This window comes from Amblyraja radiata, chromosome 8 (genome assembly GCF_010909765.2).
Source record: "Amblyraja radiata isolate CabotCenter1 chromosome 8, sAmbRad1.1.pri, whole genome shotgun sequence".
In the NCBI taxonomy this organism is placed as follows: Eukaryota; Metazoa; Chordata; class Chondrichthyes; order Rajiformes; family Rajidae; genus Amblyraja; species Amblyraja radiata.
In genome coordinates this window covers 15243913-15266222 of record NC_045963.1, presented here as the reverse complement: position 1 = coordinate 15266222, position 22310 = coordinate 15243913, and the positions used below count along the sequence as shown (strand labels likewise).

The 22310-nt window shown below is 41.3% G+C and overlaps 1 protein-coding gene and 1 non-coding gene across 33 annotated transcripts in view; one reads left to right on the top strand and one right to left on the bottom strand.

Annotated features, from left to right (window-relative positions):
* The window catches only part of nrxn1 (neurexin 1), a 1413544-nt gene that overhangs the window by 1262776 nt on the left and 128458 nt on the right, over nucleotides 1-22310 (bottom strand). The gene's annotated exons all lie outside the window — the stretch shown is intronic.
* trnaa-agc lies at nucleotides 5828-5899 on the top strand. Its single transcript has one exon. It is a non-coding gene; the product is annotated as a tRNA-Ala (tRNA).

The following is a 22310-nucleotide window of genomic DNA, read 5'->3' as shown; positions in this document are numbered from 1 at the left end:
CACACAGGAGTTATGGAGGAATCAGTAGTAATTTTATATACAAGCGGCAGCTTACCGAGCTGATCATCGAAGAGGTCAGGGTATTCAGAGACAGGGTCCAGCACCACCCTCACCTCATGGACTGTGCTGTCGAAAGCAACCAGACCCAGATCCTGGCATGCTTGATTGCTCAGCAGAGGCACACAATCACAATCCAACACAAAAAAAGACAGGTCACGAGATGTCTTCTGTAGCTTGCAGTGGAAAGTTACCCTCACCACAGGTGTCAGCTCCTCCCCTCCGTACGCTCGGAGCACAGAGCGGTCTGCAGTCAAACTTTCATTAGACCTTATCTGGTGGAAGAGTGATGTTGATATTACGCTGACCTTGGCACCAGTGTCCAATTTCGCAGAGAAGGTCTTGTCATTAACAGTAACAAGCACCGATGGGTCGGGGAGTCGAGTCTGGTTGTGCAGCAGAGCGTAAACACTGGCATCCCCCATAGTGATGCTGGAGTCTGACTCGGGGGCTGACACCTCAATGTACTGAGAATCAAGGACACTTTCAATCCTCCGGAGATTGTTGAACACCTGGCGAGGAGGCTGAGCGACGTTCCCATGGGAACTACAGACCGCCGCAAAGTGGTTCTGTTTTCTGCAATAGTTGCAGGCTTTTCCATAAGCAGGGCACAGAGACTGTGGCAAATGTCCATACCCACAATTGGGGCACTTCCTGGCACTCTGAGGGCGAGGGGCAAGAGCTGGGCGAGGCTGTGGTTTAAAACTGTTTGGTGGCCGCCGCGGCACAGACAGAGCAGCCACGCTAACGGCACGGTTCCCAGATCCTCTCTCCCCACGAAACGGAGTAACAACATCAGCAATGCGACAAGCATGCACAGCTTCGTTCAACGTGAGGTCAGGCATCCGTAATAAATCAGCCCGCAACTTCTGGTCTAACATGCCAGTAACTAACATGTCCCGCGTGAGCTGGTCACACAACTCACCAAAACGACAGCGCTGAGCTAGATAACGGAGGTCGGCAATGAAACATTCTACAGGTTCCTCAGGCTGTTGCTTGCGAGAAAAAAACCGAGCCCGCTCCAAAATGCGGTTCGGGGGAAGGTCACAAATTTCAGTAAACTTCCTCAACAGACACACCGGGTCGTCAGGAGACTCGGCTGGCTCAGCAATCCGGTCATCTTCGCCCAGGACCGCTGGACTGTACACAAACGACTTAGCCCGCCTCATGGCATCAGGCCCAGCAAGGTTCAATAGCGGCGATGCTTTGACAGCAGCAGGATCATTACGGTGTGCAATATTCACATAATGGGTGTAGTCCATGACGAACGTGTCCCATCGCTCCGCGATGTCGGCGTCAAAGACTAACGGGGAAGGCTTGCGACAAGACGAAGCTATCACTACACACACACTCAAAATGCAAAATAAAACCCGATATACGAGAGGCGCAGATTAAACGCTTCTGACACCATGTAAAGGTTTTTAGACGTGGTCCTTAGTCCTTCACTAAGTCTTTATTAAGACACTACATCCACACGTCCTAGCACTGACCACAACTGGTCTACACACGTACTGGAACCAAGAGGGGGAGGGTGCATGCAGATACTACAGTTATACTACCTAAGGTGGGAGTGTCAAATGGTAATGAGGTAGCTACATATTTGGTTGCATGCATAACCACCTACAAAGAGGTATTAGAGACGAAAGTTAAGGATGAAAAGGAGCGCTTACGATTTCTGGTGAAGTACACAAAAGGAAGTGTGAAGGTGCTTGTGGAAAGTTGTCAGATGGAGCCAGGCAACCAGGGCTATAATAAGGCGAGAAGATTACTAAAGGAACGTTTTGGTGATGAACAGAGGATTGCGAATGCATACATTGAAAAGGCCCATGCTTGGAAAGAAATCAAGCCAGAAGATGTGGATAAATTGAGTGAATATGCAATATTTCTGAGAAGATGTTGCAGCTCGATGAAAAATCTTGGCTACATGGAGGAAATTAATCTTTCAAGTAATATGAGAATCATCATTAACAAGTTGCCCAGAAGAATGAGGGAAAAGTGGAGAGATAGGGCTGGTAAATTACGAGATAAGAGCAAACAAGTAGCCAGACTACCAGATCTGGTGGAATTTTTAGAAAGAGAAGTACGGTACATGTCAGATTCATGCAACGGGATTATTGAAGAAGCCAAGCCACTTGCAATTTATAAGGGCTCTACCTATGTCAAAACTAAACAAAAGACAGGGCCTAAGAAAAGCAATTTTGCTACCAATATAATACCTGAGAAGGTGTTGGGTGGTGTCAAAGAGGATGCACCAACCAGAAAGAACGAATGTTGTCCATTTTGTGATGAAGTAGGTCACACCATAAGATGGTGTCGTAAATTTAAAGACAAGAAATATGAAAAAAAGATGGACTTTTTAAAAAGGAATGGAATCTGCTATGGATGTTTAAAGAAGGGGCACATGGTAAAAGACTGTAAGTGCCCAATAATTTGTGACAAATGTAAGCAGAATCATCCTGATGTGCTTCATACTGTAAAGAAAGAGCCAGATCTTACTGAGCAGAAAAAGGAGTCAGCGGATGTTAATGCTATCACCTCGCCTCAAGTAACTGCACATATTGGGGCCGGAGAGAAAGCATGCATTTTCTCTATTTTACCAGTACAAGTGAGAAATAGGGAAACTAATGTAGTGTTGCAAACATATGCATTTCTGGATCATGGAAGTTCAGCTACTTTTTGCACAGAGAATTTGATGAGAAGGTTGGACATTACTGGAGAGAAAGTTAAAATTCAAATGCGTACCATGAATAAAGAAAAGGATTACCATAGTTATTATATAACAAATATGGAGATATCCAGTTTGGATGAAGATAATTTTATTCCAATTTCAGAGGTTTTCACACATGAAACAATGCCTGTTGGTCGTCAAAATGTACCCAGATGTGAAGACTTACAGCAATGGCCTTACCTGAAAGATGTCAAAATATCAAAGATAAATTCTGATATTGACTTACTTATTGGAACGAATGCTCTGAGAGCATTAGAACCTGTACAGATAATTAGGAGCCAAGGGGATGGACCGTATGCTATGAAGACCCTACTAGGATGGGTTATCTATGGCTCCTTGTGTAAGAATAAGGAAAGCACCAGCAAAATGAATTGCCGTGCTGTTGCTGTTAACCAAATATCTACAGGTAAATTGGAAAAGCTGTTAATGAAGCAATATAACCATGACTTCAATGAAAGTACCATCCAGGAATATGAAGAAATGTCTAGAGAAGAATTAAAATTCTTAGATATTATGAACCATTCAGTTAAGATGAAAAATGGACATTATTGTTTGGATTTACCTTTCAAGCAAGAAAGTGTTAATTTACCGAATAATCGTTATATGGCTGAACAGCGTATTCAAGGTTTGAAACGTAAGTTTGTTAAGAACACGAAATTTCAAGAGGAATATACATCCTTCTTACAGAATATGATTAATAATGATTATGCCGAAAGGATACCAACGAATCAACTATATCGAGATGATGGAGAGATCTGGTATATTCCGCACCATGGGGTGTACCACTCGAAGAAAGGGACATTGAGGGTGGTCTTTGACTGCGCGGCAGTCTTTAAAGGGACATCGCTTAACAGTGAACTACTGCAAGGTCCAGACCTTACTAACTCGCTCATTGGAGTTCTCATCAAATTTAGGCAAGAACCGATAGCTTTGATGGCTGATATCAGATCAATGTTTCATCAAGTGAAAGTAACTGGTAAACATAATGATTATCTGCGATTCTTATGGTGGCCTGAAGGGGATGTGCAACAAGACCTTGTTGATTACCGAATGAAAGTACATCTTTTCGGAGCAGTGTCATCTCCAAGTTGTGCGAATTTCGCTTTGAGGAAAACCGCAGAGGATAATAAAGATTATTTCCCAGAGGAGGTAATTTCCACTTTGATAAATAATTTTTACGTGGACGATTGCCTAAAATCCATATCTACTGAAAGCATTCCACCAGATGACAGAGCGGAAGAAACCAAGGAGTTGGATTTAGATAAAGACAACTTGCCAATGGAAAGGGCACTGAGACTGCACTGGTGCGTGGAAACGGATGTGTTTAAGTTTAAATTGTCGATTCAGGATCGACCATGCACAAAAAGGGGTATCTTATCTGTGATTGGTTCAGTATACGATCCTTTGGGATTTCTTGCACCATTTACACTGCTAGCCAAGTTAATTTTACAGAATCTGTGTAGAGAAAAACTTGGTTGGGATGAGAGTATAACTCAAACATCCTCACACAGTTGGACAGAATGGTTAAAAGACCTCCACAAAATTTCAAAGTTTAAGGTAGATCGGTGTATAAAGCCTAAAACTTTTGGTAAAATCGGAAATGCACAACTGCATCACTTTTCGGATGCCAGCGAAAGTGGTTATGGGACTGTTTCATACTTAAGACTACAAAATGTAAACAAAAGAGTGCATGTTGCATTCTTAATGGGAAAAGCCAGAGTAGCACCATTGAAGCAAATGACGATTCCCAGAATGGAACTTACAGCAGCAGTCTCAGCTGTTAAATTGACATAATGCTGAGAAAGGAACTACAATTTCAACTGGAAGAATCTACCTTCTGGACCGATAGCACTACGGTTTTGAAATACATTAACAATGAAAACAAACGTTTTATGACATTTGTTGCAAATAGAGTTTCCTTTGTACTAGGAGCTACTAATGTTTCTCAATGGAGATATGTTAATACAAAGGAAAATCCTGCGGATGAAGCCTCTAGGGGACAAACAGCAAATTGCATCATATGCACGCGAGAGCGTGGGAAACTTGGTATACAGAAGATGGCAGACTTGCCTGTGGAGAGGATCACTCCAGACAAACCTGCATTCACGGATGTGGGGGTGGATTATTTTGGTCCTATGGAGGTTAAGAGAGGACGTAGCCTTGTGAAAAGATATGATGTGATCTTCACTTGTATGGCAAGTAGAGCGATACATCTTGAAGTTGCATCTACACTCGACACGGACTCATGTATTCAAGCATTAAGGAGATTTATTTGTCGACGGGGTCAAGTTACTTTGTTAAGATCGGATAATGGTTCAAATTTCGTTGGAGCGGATAGGGAACTAAGAAAGGCACTCAAAGACTTAAATCAGGATAAAATCCAATATACTATGCTTCAACAAGGCATAAAATGGAACTTTAATCCTCCAATGGGTTCCCATCATGGCGGTATTTGGGAACGATTAATTCGTATAGTACGAAATGTGCTGCGCTCCGTTCTTAGACAACAAATTTTGGATGATGAAGGGTTACAAACTTTGTTTTGTGAAATTGAGGCGATTTTAAACGATCGACCTATTATGAAAAGTTCTGATGATCCTAATGACCTGGAAGTACTCACACCAAATCATATTCTTCTGCTGAAAACCAATCCAACACTTCCACCTGGGCTTTTTGTAAATTTGTATATGAAACGTAGATGGAAGCAAGTACAATATATGGCAAATCTTTTTTGGAGGAGATGGATACAAGAGTATTTGCCTTTAATCCTAGAACGACAACGATGGCTAAGGATTAAAAGGAACTTTGTTCCAGGCGACATTGTGTTGGTGGCTGACTCTACAGCATCTCGAGGTTCTTGGTCAATGGAAAGAATACTAGAAATCATGCCTGATGTTCAGGGTTTGGTGCGTATGGTGCGACTGAAAACAAAAAACAATGTTTTAATAAGACCAATAACTAAGTTGTGCTTGCTTCTAGAAAGCGAAGATGGAAGAGTCGATAAAGAATTGTGATTGCAGATATATAGTGCATGCTATTTTTTCCTCGTTAGTACAGTGGTTAGTATCCACGCCTAGCACGCGGGAGATCGGGGTTTGATTTCCCGACGAGGAGCTACAGGGTTCTATTCCCTGATCTTTTGATTTTGATTTTGATGTATGGCCTTTATGGCCACTTTTATTTATGTTTATTGGTAATTGCCTCATTATGTATTCGGAACAATTAGGGGCCAAAATGCAAAATGCAAAAATAGTCTCAACTAAACAAGGGTAATCAAATTGATTGATACATTTCTGAAGATTAGACACCTTTTGAAAAATAAAATCTCATGAAATTAACAAGCATAATCGTTTTACAAATCCACTCCATAATCCTTCTCTTTTATGATCTATTATATCTGCACTTCGACCACTACAATTCCTGCATCTGTATCTCTAGTTCTCAATCAGTCCATCACATTCACATCTTTTAGAATATACTCCATTTCACTGTACTCTTTTATCCAAAATGCTTTGCTTTATACTTTGTCGCACAGAGCCAAATCTATCAACCATCTGTTTCCTTTTCCAACCATTTCTAACCTCTTGTAACAATCTGCATGAATTTTATTTGTCATTCCCTTCTACTTCAATATTACCAAGAGTTGATATTATTACGTCTTTCAAATAATCTATTGCAGTAACAAAATAGTAATTGCACAAATACTTATGGTTCGTTATCCATCTTTAAGCACGTCTAAGAAAGCATCCATAAATGAAAGTTGTCAGTGGTATCAAAGGACACATACTTACCAATAACCTACTCACTGACGACCAGTTTAGGGTTTACCAGACCACTCTGCTCCAGGTCTCATCAGAATATGGGTCCAAACATGGACCTAAGAGCTTAATTTCAAGAGGTGAGATGAGAGTAACCACTTGACAGCATTTGACCGAGTTTGGCATCAATACATCCTGGTAAAATTGACGTCAGTGGACATTAAAATGAAACCACTCCAATGGCTGAAGTCATACTTTGCACCAAGGAAGCTAGTTAAAGCTGTTACCATCCCAGCCCAAGGAGACCATTGCAGGAGTTCCACAAGGAAGTGTCCTCAGCCCAATCATCTTCCATTGCTTCATCAATTACATTCTATTCATCATAACATCAGAAGTACGGTCTATGATAACTGTACATTAAGTCAATTCCATACATAACTCCTCAGCAAATAAAACAGTCCCTGTCTGTAATGCAATAAAACCGAGACAACATTCAGGCATGGGCTGATGAATGGCAAGAATAGTTTGTCCCACTTAAGTGCCAGGCAATGAACATCTCCAACAAGAGATAGTCTAACCATCTACTCTTTGCATTCAAAGGCATTACCATCACCAAGCCCCTACCATCAATTTTCATTGGAGGTCACCAATAGCTTAAAGCTTAACGTGATTATTAATGACAATAAAGGAATCAAATCAAATCAAATCAAATAAATATTATGAAACACTATGATTCCAAGCACGTCAGAGGCCCAGTGTCCTGTGGCAAGTAGCTAATCACCCAAGACCTTTCCACCATCCAAAAGGCACATCAGGAGTAATGTAGAATACTGTAACTTTCCCAGATATGTACAGCTCTAAGATCACCCAAGAAGCTTGTACACATCCAGGAGAAACTAGATGTTTAACTGACACTATATCAATCAACCTCACTATTCAGTCTGAAGAAGGGTCTCGACCCGAAACGTCACCCATTCCTTCTCTCCAGAGATGCTGCCCGTCCCGCTGAGTTACTCCAGCATTCTGTGTCTATCGCAATATTCATTCCCTCCATTAGTGACACACAGTGGCGGCAGTGTAAAACATTTACAAAATGCAATATAGTTGCCTTCTCAGGATACTTCAATGGCACCTTCCAAAGACAAGAAGCGCCAGGGCAGAAGATGCATGGGAACACTACCACCGGCATTCATCTCTCCAAGTCACTCACCATCCTGACTTAGAAATATATCACTGGTATTCCATCAATGTTATGACTAAATCCTGGAGCTCTTATCCAACAGTACAGTAGGAGCACCTTCATCACAAGGACTGCAACAATTTAACGTAGCTCATCACCACCTTTTCAATTAAAATTAGGCTTGGGAAATTAATGTTGCCTTTGCCAGCTATGCAGAGATCCCAGAAATAAACAAAAAAGTCATTATGCATTATACTTGGCTTGAAGTTGCCCAGTCATCCATTTTCTAGTAGGTTACAATTTATTTCCTGATACCTTACATTTCATAATTAGTTTCTTCAAGTCCGAGATTCACCTTTTTAATTATAAAGATAACTGATGGTCATAAAGTCATTGAGTTATACAGTGTATAACATGAACTTTATTGCCTTACCTCACAGTGTGAAACGTTGATTCTGCTGTGTGGGGATGTTCATGTGAGGAAATATTATATAATAGAACCGCTTGGATAGTGATGTTTATAGAAGCTAGGTAATTTGCAAAAGAAAAGCTTAAGGTTTTCAGAAACATGTCTCCTAACGAAATAAAGTACAATGAAACATACACACAGGGAACGATGAATCAAAACATAGAAACCTGAATCTGAACCTGCATAGCTTAGTTTATTGCTTTGAGGCAATTATAACACTGGAGGAAATTGTATTTGATTAGATTTTGTGTTGAAGAATGGATGGCTGAATAGGGCCTCTTCTTAGGCCAGAGGTCATCTGCTCTTTCTCTATGGCACATTCTTGAGCTGTGGGGGTTATGCTGAGTTTGAGACAGAATTCAAGGCTGAGAGATAATACACTCTGTAATTTAGCTTTGGCTAAGTTAAATTATAATGAGATTGGAATAAGGGATAGGATGTGTGTGAATGGGAGTAGTTGCTTGGAGAGGAAGAGAATTAGATTGATGGATATGTGACCTTCCTATGTTTATAGAAAGTCGAAGAAGCAGATGTAATTCTGATGTAATGGTCTGAAGTTGTATCTTTGCACCAAACACTTATGAATTAAGTTGACAGATATACGACCCATGTATGCTTGGCTGGGAGATGTGTGTGGGTTTTGAACTTAAAAACTGTAAATTCGGCAAATTTATATAATTAATGTTTTAAATACATAGGTAATAGTATTGTAAACTGTGTAAAATTAGAGTGAAAATGTATGAAATGTATTGTCTTAGTACGACTGTAAACATTAGACTTTGTTTAGATTTATAGAAATATCTTTCTTCTTGGTATGGAAAGTAGGTATGACTTGTGTGATCATTATATTACATATGTATCTTATATTTTGAGGAGTGGTCATTGATAATTGAGCCTACTGAGGTTTTGCTGTGTTGAAATAAAATAATTCTAAGCAAAGTTATATCACAGGCAAACAAAGGTTGTAGATGAGGCCAGGGAAGGGGGATCATGTGATTGATGTTGTAAATCACCAGAAGGACTCAGGTGATTGGTTACTAGCTTGTCATACCCTCTGTATCTGAAATGTCTAATACCTATATAAATGCCATGAATTCTATCAAAGTTACTCTTCTCTGGACCCGCCCCAGAGCAACAGTTCTGTGTTGGAAGGTTCAGAGACTAGTCTCAGCTGAATAAAGAATCGATTTCAACAGCTACAAGCGTTTGAGTCAAGTTGACTTTAGATTGTCAAAATAACTCAGTTTAACACATGTTAAATTCTATCGTGTATTGTGTTATTTTTATTTGTATGGCTGTATGGTCATTCAAATCTCACTGTACCAAGTGGTGCATGTGATCATAAATGTTTCTTGAACTCTTGTTGGAACAGGCCCTTCGGCCCAACTTACCATCTACACTAGTCCTACTTGCTTGCATTTGGCCCACATCCCTCTAAACCTGTCCAATCCATTTACCTGTCTAATTGCTTCTTAAAAGTTGCAAAAGTCCCTGCCTCAATTACCTCTTCCAGCAGCTTACTGCATACACCCACTACCTGTTGTGCAACAAATCTACCCCTCAGATTCTTATAAAATCTTACCCCCCCCCCCCTTCACCTTAATCCAATGTCCTCTGGGCAAGAGACCCGATCTATTCCTCTCAAGATTTTATAGATCTCTACAAGATCATCTCTCAGTTTCCTACGCTCCAGGGAATAGAGCCCCAGCCTGCTCAACCTCTCTCTATAGCTCAGACCCTCGTGTCCTGGCAATATCCTTGTAAATCTTCTCTGCACCCTTTCCAACTTAACACCATCCTTCCTATAAAATGGTGCCCAGAACTGAACACAATACTCTAAATGTGGCCTCATCAACGTCTTATATAACTGCAACATGACCTCCTAACTTCTATACAATACTTTGACTGATGAAGGCCAATGTGCCAAAAGCCTTTTTGACCACTACATCTACCTGTGATGCCACCTTCAATAACTAAATCACCTTCAAGGAACTATGTACTTGCACACCTGGATCTTTCTGCTCTACGACATTCCCCAGAGCCCTGCCATTCAATGTGTCGAACCTGCCCATTGTAGACTTTCCAAAATGCAACACCTCACATTTCTCTGTGTTAAATTCCATCAACCATTCCTCAGCCCACATGGCCAATTGATCAAGATCCTGCTGCAATTTTTAACAACCATCTGCACTATCTGCAAAACCACCCACTTTTGTATCATCTGCAAACTTGCTAATCCTTCCAGGTATATTCTCATCCAAATCATTGATGACAAACAGTAATGGGCCCAGCACCAAGCCCTGGGACATACCACTAGTCACAGGCCTCCAGTTGGAGAAGCAACCTTCCATCATCACCCTTTGCTTTCTTCAATGAAGCCAATGTTCTATCCAAATGATATTGCAAGAGTCAGTTGACTCATTGACTGGATAATGAGAGTGTAAGTGTTATAATTGTCCAAATTACTTGTGAAAGACTAAACTTGACAAAACAATTACTCAATAATGTCAGTATAGAGTATGTGGCTAGTGCATGGGAATAACATTAAAGAAGTGATGGATTTGCATTCAACTGACAATAACAGGTTACAATATTGAACTTTACAGATTATTATTGAAATCACAAGATATTATTTAAATCACAATATTGGTTTGCAATAATTGTATATTCTATGATATAAATACTAACAAATCATTGTTCAATAAAAGTTTAATTCTCCACCATCCTACAAGAGCACCAGAAAATATCTATTACATGAACTCCATATCATAACTCTGAATTATCAACCAAGGTTAAGCAACTTGGGTGTGTGCATTCTATGGTGACTAATTAAATTATTAACGATGATGAATGGATTTGATAAATTGATCCAGGGAAAACCATTTATTATGGTGAAACATTCTTATATCATGTAAATTAAAATTAGAAATTTATGAGTTAAAAAAGAAAGAAACCAAAAGATAATGGAACCGATGGCAGAATAGCCAGATAAGCCCAGTGAAATATACAACAGAATGTGTTTGAAATGCAATTAAATATTTTTAAGAAAAAAGGAATGAGGGATATGATTGGACGGAACTTGTGTAAACTAGAGGCCATTAAGTTTAACAAGCTATCTCCACAGTCTTTATTGTCTTTTGCCTTTTATGATATCAAAAACAATGAAACCAATACTAAATAACATCTGCCCATATTAAGCTGGGTAATCAGCAGTACCAATGTGAAAACACAGTGGTGATTTATTTGACATCACCACTGTGGTGGGAATGGAATCAGGTAATAATCAAGAATCTGTTATTTTGTATACTGCACTGGAGATAATTTATTTATGAATTTATCCCTCAAACAATATTGAAGTTATCCCCAATAGTGAAAAAGGAAACAATAAACAATAATTAAACAATCAAAAAATGTCCTGAAATGAAAACTGAAATCTGTTCTTCGAAATATGTCATTTTTCTGTCCTCTAATTCCCTCAGCCAATCCCTTTCTGTATTCCTTGCAGTTTTTCCTCCTCGTACCTTGTTTTTTTCCCCCTTTGATTTTCTTTCTTTCTTTCCCCCATTCCCTCTTCAAAAATGTCTCTCACTATGGATTATCCTTCTCATTCTATCTTCAGTACCTAACATTATTTGTACAAAGGTGAGACTTAGATTTGATACTAGAGTTAGAGGTGTGTCTATCATCCACCAGCAGCACAAAAAGAAGACGGAAATAGTTTTCTTTGGTGAATACATATTGGATGTCCCAAATTGCCTTTCACTGGAAAACAAAATGACACAATGATCTTAATATAGGCCTTCACCTCTGGGGCTTAGGTTTAAAATCCAGACAGACGGGATGGAATTTCTGGTGAAACATCAATGGCCTGAAATATTAATTCTGTTCCTCTCTTTAATAAGTCTCTTCTGACCCAAACACATCCAGTATTCTCCATACAGATTTGTGGTCTAATCGGCATGAAATGAAAACACCAAACTATCCTTAATTCAGCACCTACGTTCAATCAGAGCAATAAATTATTTGAGAAATAGAAAACGTATCACATTAATGTCGTTACAGTGCCCTCCATAATATTTGTGACAGACTCGGCATTTATTTATTTGCCTCTGTACTCCACAATTTGAGATTTGTAATTGAAACAAAATCACATGTGGGAAAAGTGCATGTTGTCAGATTTTATTAAAATGTGTTTTAATACATTTTGATTTCACCATGTAGAAATTACAGCAGTGTTTATACATAGTCCCCCTATTTCAGGGCACCATAATGTTTGGGACACATGGTTTCACAGGTGTTTGTAATTACTCAGGTGTGTTTAAATGCCTCCTTAATGCACCTTTGGAAACTTTTTTTGCTGTTTATCAACACGAGGACCAAAGTTGTGCCAATGAAAGTCAAGGGAGCCATTATGAGGCTGAGAATCAAGAATAAAACTGTTAGAAACATCAGCCAAATCTTAGGCTTACCAAGATCAACTGTTTGGAACATCATTAAGAAGAAAGAAAACACTGGTGAGCTTACTTATCACAAAGGGACTGGCAGGCCAAGGAAGACCTCCACAGCTGTTGACAGAAGAATTATTTCTATAATAAAGAAAAATCCCCAAACACCTGTCTGACAAATCAGAAATACTCTTCAGGAGTCAGGTGTGGATTTGTCAATGACCACTGTCTGTAGAAGACTTCATGAACAGAAATACATAGGCTACATTGCAAGATGCAAACCACTGGTTAGCCACAAAAATAGGATGGCCAGGTTACAGTTTGCCAAGAAGTACCTAAAAGAGCAACCACAGTTCTGGAAAAAAGGTCATGTGGACAGATGAGATGAAGATTAACTTATATCAGAGTGATGGCAAGAGCAAAGTATGGAGGAGAGAAGGAACTGCCCAAGATCCAAACCATACCACCTCATCTGTGAAATGGCGGTGAGGGTGTTATGGCCTGGGCATGTATGGCTGTTGAAGGTACTGGATCACTTATCTTCATTGATGATACAACTGCTGATGGTAGTAGCATAATGAATTCTGAAGTGTATAGACACATCCTATCTGCTCAAGTTCAAACAAATGCCTCAAAACTCATTGGCCAGTGGTTCATTCTACAGCAAGACAATGATCCCAAACAAACTGCTAAAGAGTTTTTCAAAACTAAAAAAATGGTCAATTCTTGAGTGACCAAGTCAATCACCCGATCTGAACCCAATTGAGCATGCCTTTTATATGCTGAAGAGAAAACTGAAGGGGACTAGCACCCAAAACAAGCATAAGCTAAAGATGGGTGCAATACAGGCCTGGCAGAGCATCACCAGAGATGCCCATGAATCGCAGACTTCAAGCGGTCATTGCAACAAAATACTAAACATGACTACTTTCATTTACATGACATTGCTGTGTCCCAAACATATGGTGCCCTGAAAAGGGGGGACTATGTATAAACACTGCTATAATTTCTACATGGTGAAACCAAGATGTATAAAAATTGCCTTTATTAAAATCTGACAATGTGCACTTTAAAAAAAAATCTAAATCTTTTTATTTAGTTTTCAAGACATAACAAGGTGCAAAGTTGTCCATTTGTTACAGACAGAGTGTACGATAAGAATAAATAAAAAACAACTTATGCCAACATATAACAAGAAAACGACAAGAAAAGAAAAAAAATAAGATGTGCACATGTGACAATGTGCACTTTAACCACATGTGATTTTTTCTATTACAAATCTCAAATTGTGTAGTACAGAGGCAAATAAAGAAAGGATGGGTCTTTGTCACAAACATTATGGAGGGCACTGTACAGCTGTTCTATCCAGTTTTGTTCGAAAACCTGTTATCAAGGCACAAAAAGGATAATGTATGATAGAATCATAGAATCATAGAAAGTAGGTGCGAGAGTAGACCACCAGGTCCGTCGAGCCCGCACCGCCATTCACTCATGGCTGAACACTAAACAGACACACTTATCCACAAACAGTAGACACAAGACACAGAACACAAGACACTACCCTCCCCTTTATACCGCTATCACCCCTCTCCACCCCAAGAACCGCGTGATCTCCTGGGGGAGGCAAAAAAACGGATAAAAACCCAGGTCCAATTCGGGAAAAAAATCCGGGAAATTCCTCTCCGACCCCAATCCAGGCGATCGACACTTGTCCAGGAGATCACTCAGGTCTTACTATACTAACCATACCTAGGTCCATATCCCTGCCCTCTCCCCGTAGCCCCTTATCCCCTTGGCAGCTAAAAAACCATCTATTTTTGACTTAAATATATTTAACGTTTCTGCTTCCACTGCTCCCTGGGGCAGTGAATTCCACAAACTAACCACCCTCTGGGTGAAGAAGTTCTTCCTCATCTCAGTTTTAAAAGAGCCCCCCCTCACTCTGCAACTATGTCCCCTAGTTCTAGCCTCCCCGATCATTGGGAACATCCTCGGTGCATCCACCCGATCAAGGCCCCTCACGATCTTATACGTTTCAATGAGATCGCCTCTCATTCTTCTAAACTCCAAAGAGTAGAGTCCCAGCTTACTTAACCTTTCCTCATATGTCAATCCCCTCATTGCAGGAATTAATCTTGTAAACCTTCGCTGCACTGCCTCCAGGGCTAGTACATCCTTTCTTAAGTATGGACCCCAGAACTGTACACAGTATTCCAAATGTGGTCTCACTAATACCGTGTACAGCTGCAGCAAGACCTCCGTGTTTTTATACTCAATCCCCCTAGCAATAAAGGCCAAAACTCCATTGGCCTTCCTGATTGCTTGCTGCACCTGCATACTGACTTTTAGTGACTCATGTACTAATACCCCTAGATCCCTTTGCGTTGCATTACAACGCAGCTCCTCCTCATTTAGAAAATAACTTGCCCTATCATTTTTTTCCCTAAAGTGAATGACTTCACATTTATTAGTATTAAATTTCATCTGCCAAGTTGTTGCCCACTCACCTAGCTTATCTATATCCTTTTACAGACTCTTCCTATCCTCCTCATCCCCTACTTTCCCTCCCATTTTCGTATCGTCCGCAAATTTTGATATATTACACTTGGTTCCCTCCTCCAAATCATTTATATAAATTGTGAACAACTGGGGTCCCAGCACCGACCCTTGCGGAACCCCGCTAGTTACCGGTTGCCATCCCGAGTATGAACCATTTATCCCCACTCTCTGCTTCCTATTTGTTAGCCAATCCTCTACCCATGCTAATATATTACCCCCAATCCCATAATTTTTTATTTTTAGCAATAGTCTCTTATGTGGCACCTTGTCAAAAGCCTTTTGGAAGTCCAAGTATACCACATCCACCGGTTCCCCTTTATCCACCCGGGTTGTTACTTCCTCAAAGAATTCGAGCAGATTCGTTAAACAGGACTTCCCCTTCACAAAACCATGCTGGTTCTGTCCGATGAAGTCATGTTTATCCAAGTGCCCCGTTAGTGTTTCTTTAATAATTGTCTCTAACATTTTACCCACCACCGATGTTAGACTAACCGGTCTATAGTTACCCGCCTTCTGTTTACTTCCTTTTTTAAATATAGGTGTTACATTGGCCATTTTCCAATCCACTGGGACCGTTCCTGCCTCCAGGGAGTTTTGGAAAATTATCACCAATGCATCCACAATCCCCACTGCTATCTCCCTCAAGACCCTTGGATGTAATCCATCAGGCCCAGGGGATTTATCCTCCTTCAGTCTCATTAATTTCCCTAATACCACCTCCTTGGTGATCTTAATAGTATTTAGCTCCTCCATTCCTACCGCCTCCTGTTTATCCAGCGTTGGAATATTTTTTGTGTCTTCTATGGTGAAGACTGATACAAAATACTCGTTTAATGCCTTTGCCATTTCCATGTTCCCCACCAACAACTCTCCAGTCTCACCCTCCAATGGACCAACGTTCACCTTAGCCACCCTTTTTCTTTTTATATAGCTATAAAAACTCTTACTATTAGTTTTTATGTTGTTCGCTAAATTCCTTTCATAGACTATTTTCCCCGTCTTAATTAATCTCTTAGTTACTTTTTGCTGACCTTTAAATGCTTCCCAATCCTCTACCCTCCCACTATCTCTGGCTACCTTATATGCCCTTGCCTTCAGCCGAATACTATCCTTTATAGTTTTACTGAGCCATGGCTGACTGTTCTTACCCTTACCCCTTATACCTGACCTGAGAGTGTCTGATGCTGGGACAGAGAGTCGAAAAGGAACTGTTTTATTCTTCACGGATACTCCAACAGTTTAAGACCAAAACAAAACAAGTGTGTAAAATACTTACCTCAACATACTTTGGGATTTCTTGCATGTCGGGAACAACATGCACAATTACTTACACCATGCAGGCAATGCAGCACATATTTATTTTACAATGTTCTTTAATCCCAATCGCACCGAAACAGCAAGTCAATCTTCTTCATATTTCTCCTGAAAATTTGGAAATGATGTATCCCTGGCCTGTTTTTTTTTTGCAACTGTACATGGATATCATCTGTGAAACCAGCCCTCCATCCCTCCTTAAAGCAATGAGAGAAACGAGGCTTGTAAGGTGTATAAAAAGATGCAATCTGCAGAGGAACAGAAACTTCTGGAGATAGACACTAAGTGCTGGAGTAAATCAGCGTGACAGGCAGCATCTCTGGAGAAAAGGAATGGGTGACATTTCAGGTCGAGACCCTTCTTCAGACACTTCTGGAGGATGCAAGGTATCTCTGGCACTGATTATGAGAGTTAACAAAATGAGCTTCTGAAGATTGCTTTATGCAGACTCATAGCCCAAAAGCATTCAGAACAAAGTAAGTGTGTAATGGACACAGAAAAGGTTTAATTAGCTGCTTCAGAATCTGACTTGAATCATTCAACTATCTCAAACATTTCCACCATCTAGACAGCACATCCAGCATGTAATATAATAGCTGTTTCCCTGTATAACATAGTCCCAAAAGTATCCAAGCATCTCTACATCTTCCAGGAAAAAGCTGTTTATTTGTTTAGCACACTATTATTCATCTTAAGTATTTGTTCCCTGAACCATGACTGCAATAAGATTCACAGTATATCAACCACAACATGCAATGCACCAATATAAGCAGATTCAGTGGCACCTTCAAACTCTCACAGCTAGAAGGGTACGGGTAAGGGGTACACAACCAATATCAATTTTTTCTCCAACTCACATGTCATCTTGAACTGAAAACCTATCTCTTGTCTTTCATGGTAACCAGGTCCAAAGACAGTAACTCCCAACCTATCAGCACTGTATGGATGGACTACAGCAATGGTGGGGGGGGAGAGAAGAAGAGGGGCCAGCGTACTTAGTAACTTTGTTTGCGCCGTAGGTGGCCGGTATTTGTATACATTGGATATGCTTGAAAATAATTTCACTCTGCCTTGTCACATTAAGACAATAAAGTATTCCATTCCAATTTAAAATGGCAACTCACCTCAGTCTCAAAGACAATTAGGATCAAGACAGGTAGAAACAATTTTGGCATAAAATGGAACAGGATTTTTATTAGTCTTGATATGTGGAGCAATTTGTTTTTCCAAGCAGTTCACTAGATTTTTATTTATTTTACCATTGTACTATGAACATCTAATTTGCTGAAAGTTAGTCCTTCCAACTGAATATTGTCCCACAATATAATTCCCAATTCAATGAACACCATCTGTGCCTCTTATAAATAAATACAAATAACAAGACTTCTTCTCATTCAATGTAAGTAATGTCACATCTATATTACTAAAAGTCTGATCTTGACCGCTTTTGGGTCGCTGTGGTGTGATTTCCGAGAGAACGCCGCCACCTATGGCCGTCATTTTTGGCCACCTCGCTCAGAGCCCCCCTCCGCCTTCCGGGACTGGAGGAATTTTTCCCATTGATGAAAAATCAGAGAGATATTAATGTTTTTTTCAAATTGCCATCTCTCTGCTGCCCCTGCTGGTGGGAGGGGGGAGGGACTATAAAACCCGGAAGTGGTGTGCCTCACTCAGTCTCTGCAAGATGGAGGAAGCCAGAGGGTCACATTTCTCTGAGTTCTGAATAACACTGAACACATGTCTACTCAACTGTGAGTCCCCTTAATGTGGTTTGAAAAGGAAAATATGGTTGGTTTGAAGTTAAAAGGCACTGCCTGCAAATGGTTGTTTGGGTGTTTTGGGTTGAAGTTAAAAGGCACTACTGCAAATGGTGGTTTGGGTGCTTTGGCTTGAAGTTAAAAGGCACCACTGCAAATGGTGATGTGGGTGCTTTGGCTTGAAGTTAAAAGGCACTACTGCAAATGGTGGTTTGGGTGCTTTGACTTGAAGTTAAAAAGCACCACTGCAAATGGTGGTTTGGGTGCTTTGGCTTGAAGTTAAAAGGCACCACTGCAAATGGTGGTTTGGGTGCTTTGGTTTGAAGTTAAAAGGCACCACTGCAAATGGTGGTTTGGGTGCTTTGGGTGACTTCCTGTTTGCACTGTATATTGATTTTAGATAAAAAGGCTGTGATTTTTGGCCATCTTAGTCCCCCTCCACTCAGCAGGTGCAGAGGATTATTCCAATCAATGAAAAATAAGTGTTATTAGTGTTCAATAAATGTTGAGAATCTCTCTCCTGTTAATCATGCCATGAAGGCCACACCTTTTTCTAGTGGGAGGGGGAGGGGTTATAAAACCCGGAAGTGTGGGTGTGGCTCAGTCTCTGCATGATGGGGGAGAGAGAGGTCACGACTCTGTCTGAGCTGTGAATCAACTGAACACACTGAATGTTTACTGAACTGTGAGTTTGGTGTTTTGTGTGGTTTTATGGTGGTTTCACCCTGCATGAAATGGTATGAAGCTGCATTTGAATTTGGTGGCCTTGCACCCTGCTTGAAATGGAATGAAACTGCACTTGAATTTGGTGGCCTTGCACCCTGCTTGAAGTGGAATGAAACTGCACTTGAATTTGGTGGCCTTGCACCCTGCTTGAAGTGGAATGAAACTGCACTTGAATTTGGCGGCTTTGAACCCTGCTTGAAGTGGAATGACACTGCACTTGAATTTTGCGGCCTTGCACCCTGCTAGAAGTGGTCTGAAACTGCACTGAATTTGGTGGTCTTGCACCCTGCTTGAAGTGGTATGAAACTGCACTTGAAATTGGTGGCCTTGCACCCTGCTTGAAGTGGTAGGAAACTGCACTTGAATTCGGTGGTCTTGCACCCTGCTTGAAGTAGTAGGAAAATGCACTTGAATTTGGTGGCCTTGCACCCTGCTCGAAGTAGTAAGAAACTGCTTGAATTTGGTGGCCTTGCACCCTGCTTGAAATGGTAGGAAAATGGATTTGAATTTGGTGGCCTTGCACCCTGCTTGAAATGGAATTTCAAGGAATAGCCATGAGTCAACTGCCAGCCCACCAGCCGTGAGTGAGCTGCCAGCACATCAGGCTTGAGGGACTGAGCTGCCACCCCAAGAACCCATACCAGCACTCCAGAAAGCCCCCCCACTGGCCACCAATAATGGAATTGGTGGAGAGGTGTAATATTGCGTCGGGGACCAGCCCTCCCGTGTGAACATGGGACCCAACGGGTCCCACTTAGTCTAGTTCTTTATAAAATAGAAAATTTGAGAGAGGGGATTCTAGGCAATGCGTTGGACTTGTCTCTAATGTCTAAGTGGATGTGGTGGGGTTTTTGGGAGGGTTTTGTTAAAGTCCCACACAGCAGATTAAGCAACCTAGTTCAAGCACATGGGATTGGAAATGACAGTCTGATATAGACTGCAAGTTAGTCATTGGATAGAAAGCAAAGAATGGGAACAAAATGGATTGTTTTTAGGTGGACTGTGACTAGTGGGGTACAATAGGAATCATGGCCAAGGGCCCAGCTTTTCACAATCAATATCGATGACTTGGCTGAGGGGATGGAATCCATAGTCCCAAGTTTCCTGGTGAACAGTAAACATCATGAGTAAGGAGGATGTAAAGAGACTTCAAGGGAATCTGGACTGGTTGATCATATGCGGAAAATAAGGCAGATTAAATACAATGTGGGAACATGTAATTATCCCCTTTGATGTATGCAAGAAAATAAGATTAACCAGCCAGCACGCTAATGCAGCATGATTAAGAGAGAAACTTTTTTTTAAAGGATTTTGATTACAGAAGTAAGGAAGCCCTTAACTAATTGTATAGGGTGCATTCATGAGACCTCACCTTGAATACAGTTTTTATTTCTTCATATTAGCAAAGTTACACTTGCCAGATAGAAAGTTCATTAGACTGGTTCTAGGGATGGCAGGATTACTGCATGATGAGACATTGCGTAGAATGGGACTATATTCTCTGAAGTTTAGCGGTATTACGGAAGATCACATCCAAATAGATAGAAAATTGACTTCATGGAAGGAAGCAGAGGGTGATGGTGGAAGGTTGCATCTCGGATTGGAGGCTTGTAACTAGTGGTGTGTCTCAGGGTTCGGTGCTGGGCCCGTTACTGTTTGTCATCTACATCAATGATTTGGATGAGAACATACACGGCAAGATTAGCAAGTTTGCAGATTATACAAAAGTGGGTGGTTTTGCAGAGAGTGAAGATGGTTGTGAAAAATTGTAGCAGGATGATGATCAATTGGCCAAGTGGGCTGAGGAATGGTTGATGGAATTTAATGCAGAAAAATGTGAGTTGTTCCAATATTGGGAAGTCTAACATGGGCAGGACCTACACAGTGAATGGTAGGGCTCTGGGTAGTGTTGTAGAGCAGAGGGATCTAGGAGTGCAGGTGCATAGCTACCTGAAGGTGGAATCGCAGGTAGATCAGGTGGTCAAAAAGGCTTTTGGCACATTGGCCTTCATCAGCCAGAGTATTGACTATAGACGTTGAGAGGTCATGTTGCAGTTGTATAAGACGTTGGTGAGGTCAGTTCAGATGACCCCTCTCCCTTGCAGCTGCTGATATGCTCCAAGGTGGAGTAGATCAGCTGCGGAGAGGGGATTGAGAGGCTAAATGGACAGAGATACAGTAGAAGGATGAGGTGGTGGCGGGGTGTGGTGGGGGGGGGGGAGGGAGGGGACAAAGCAATGGGAGGAGGAGGTGGATGAAGCAGGTGAGTGGACATAGCGATGGGCAAACAGTAAGAAGTAGCAGCCAGTGATAGGGGAGGAATCCCCATGGTGACCGAGCCTGTCTTGTCGGTGGCAGCAGCCTGAGGAAAGTGCTGGCCCCAGGGGCTGCAACGTGAGGCGCAACAACAGCCGCGCTAACCGGGTTGTGCGATGGGTGAAGAAAGGCTCGCTGATGCTGCTTGTGAGCCGGGGGTGGCATCAGAAACTGGAGCTGGGGAAGCCATGAGAGCTGGAATGGCTCATCCTGTCAGGTCCGTCTGCTATAACCAAAATCCACTATAAAAGGGATTAGTTAAAACAAAGGTTTACTGTACTTCAAAAGATTGATTATCATGTGACTGCCTCAAAAATAACCCGGATCCTCTTCAGTTTACCTATCACCACATGCTTTCTCTCCACTCTGCACTGGACCATTTGGGGAACAGGAAGACATATGTCAACCTGCTTTTCATCGATTACATCTTAACGCTCAACACTATTATCCTCTCCATACTCCAAGAACTGGATCTTGGACTTCCTCATTGGCAAACTTCAATCAGTGCAAATCGGGAAGATTTGCTCCCTCTCACTGGCCATCAACACATGCTCCTTAAGGCTGCATGTTTAGTCTCTGCTCTATTCTCTTTAGACCCATGACTGTATGGTTAAGCAAAACTCCAATGCCATCACAAAAAAAGCGTGCTAGTTCTTTACTTTCTTAGAGGTTTAAAGAGATTCAGCATGTCTCCACATTCTATAACAAACTTTCACAGATGTATTGCAGATAGATATGTTGACTGGTTGCATCATGGCCTAGTATGGCAATTCCAACGCACAGCAATGCAAGAGGCGACAGTGAGAGGTGGATTCAGCCCAGTCCATCACGGGTAAAGCACACCCCTCCACTGAATCTAGCAACAAGAGGCTGGCATCTATGATCAAGGATCCCCACCATCCAGGCAAGTATCTTCTCACTGCTACATTGGGCAGAAGGTACAGAAGCCTAAAGGGCCTGTCCCACTGGCGATTTTTCATCGGACTGCCGGCGACTGTCAA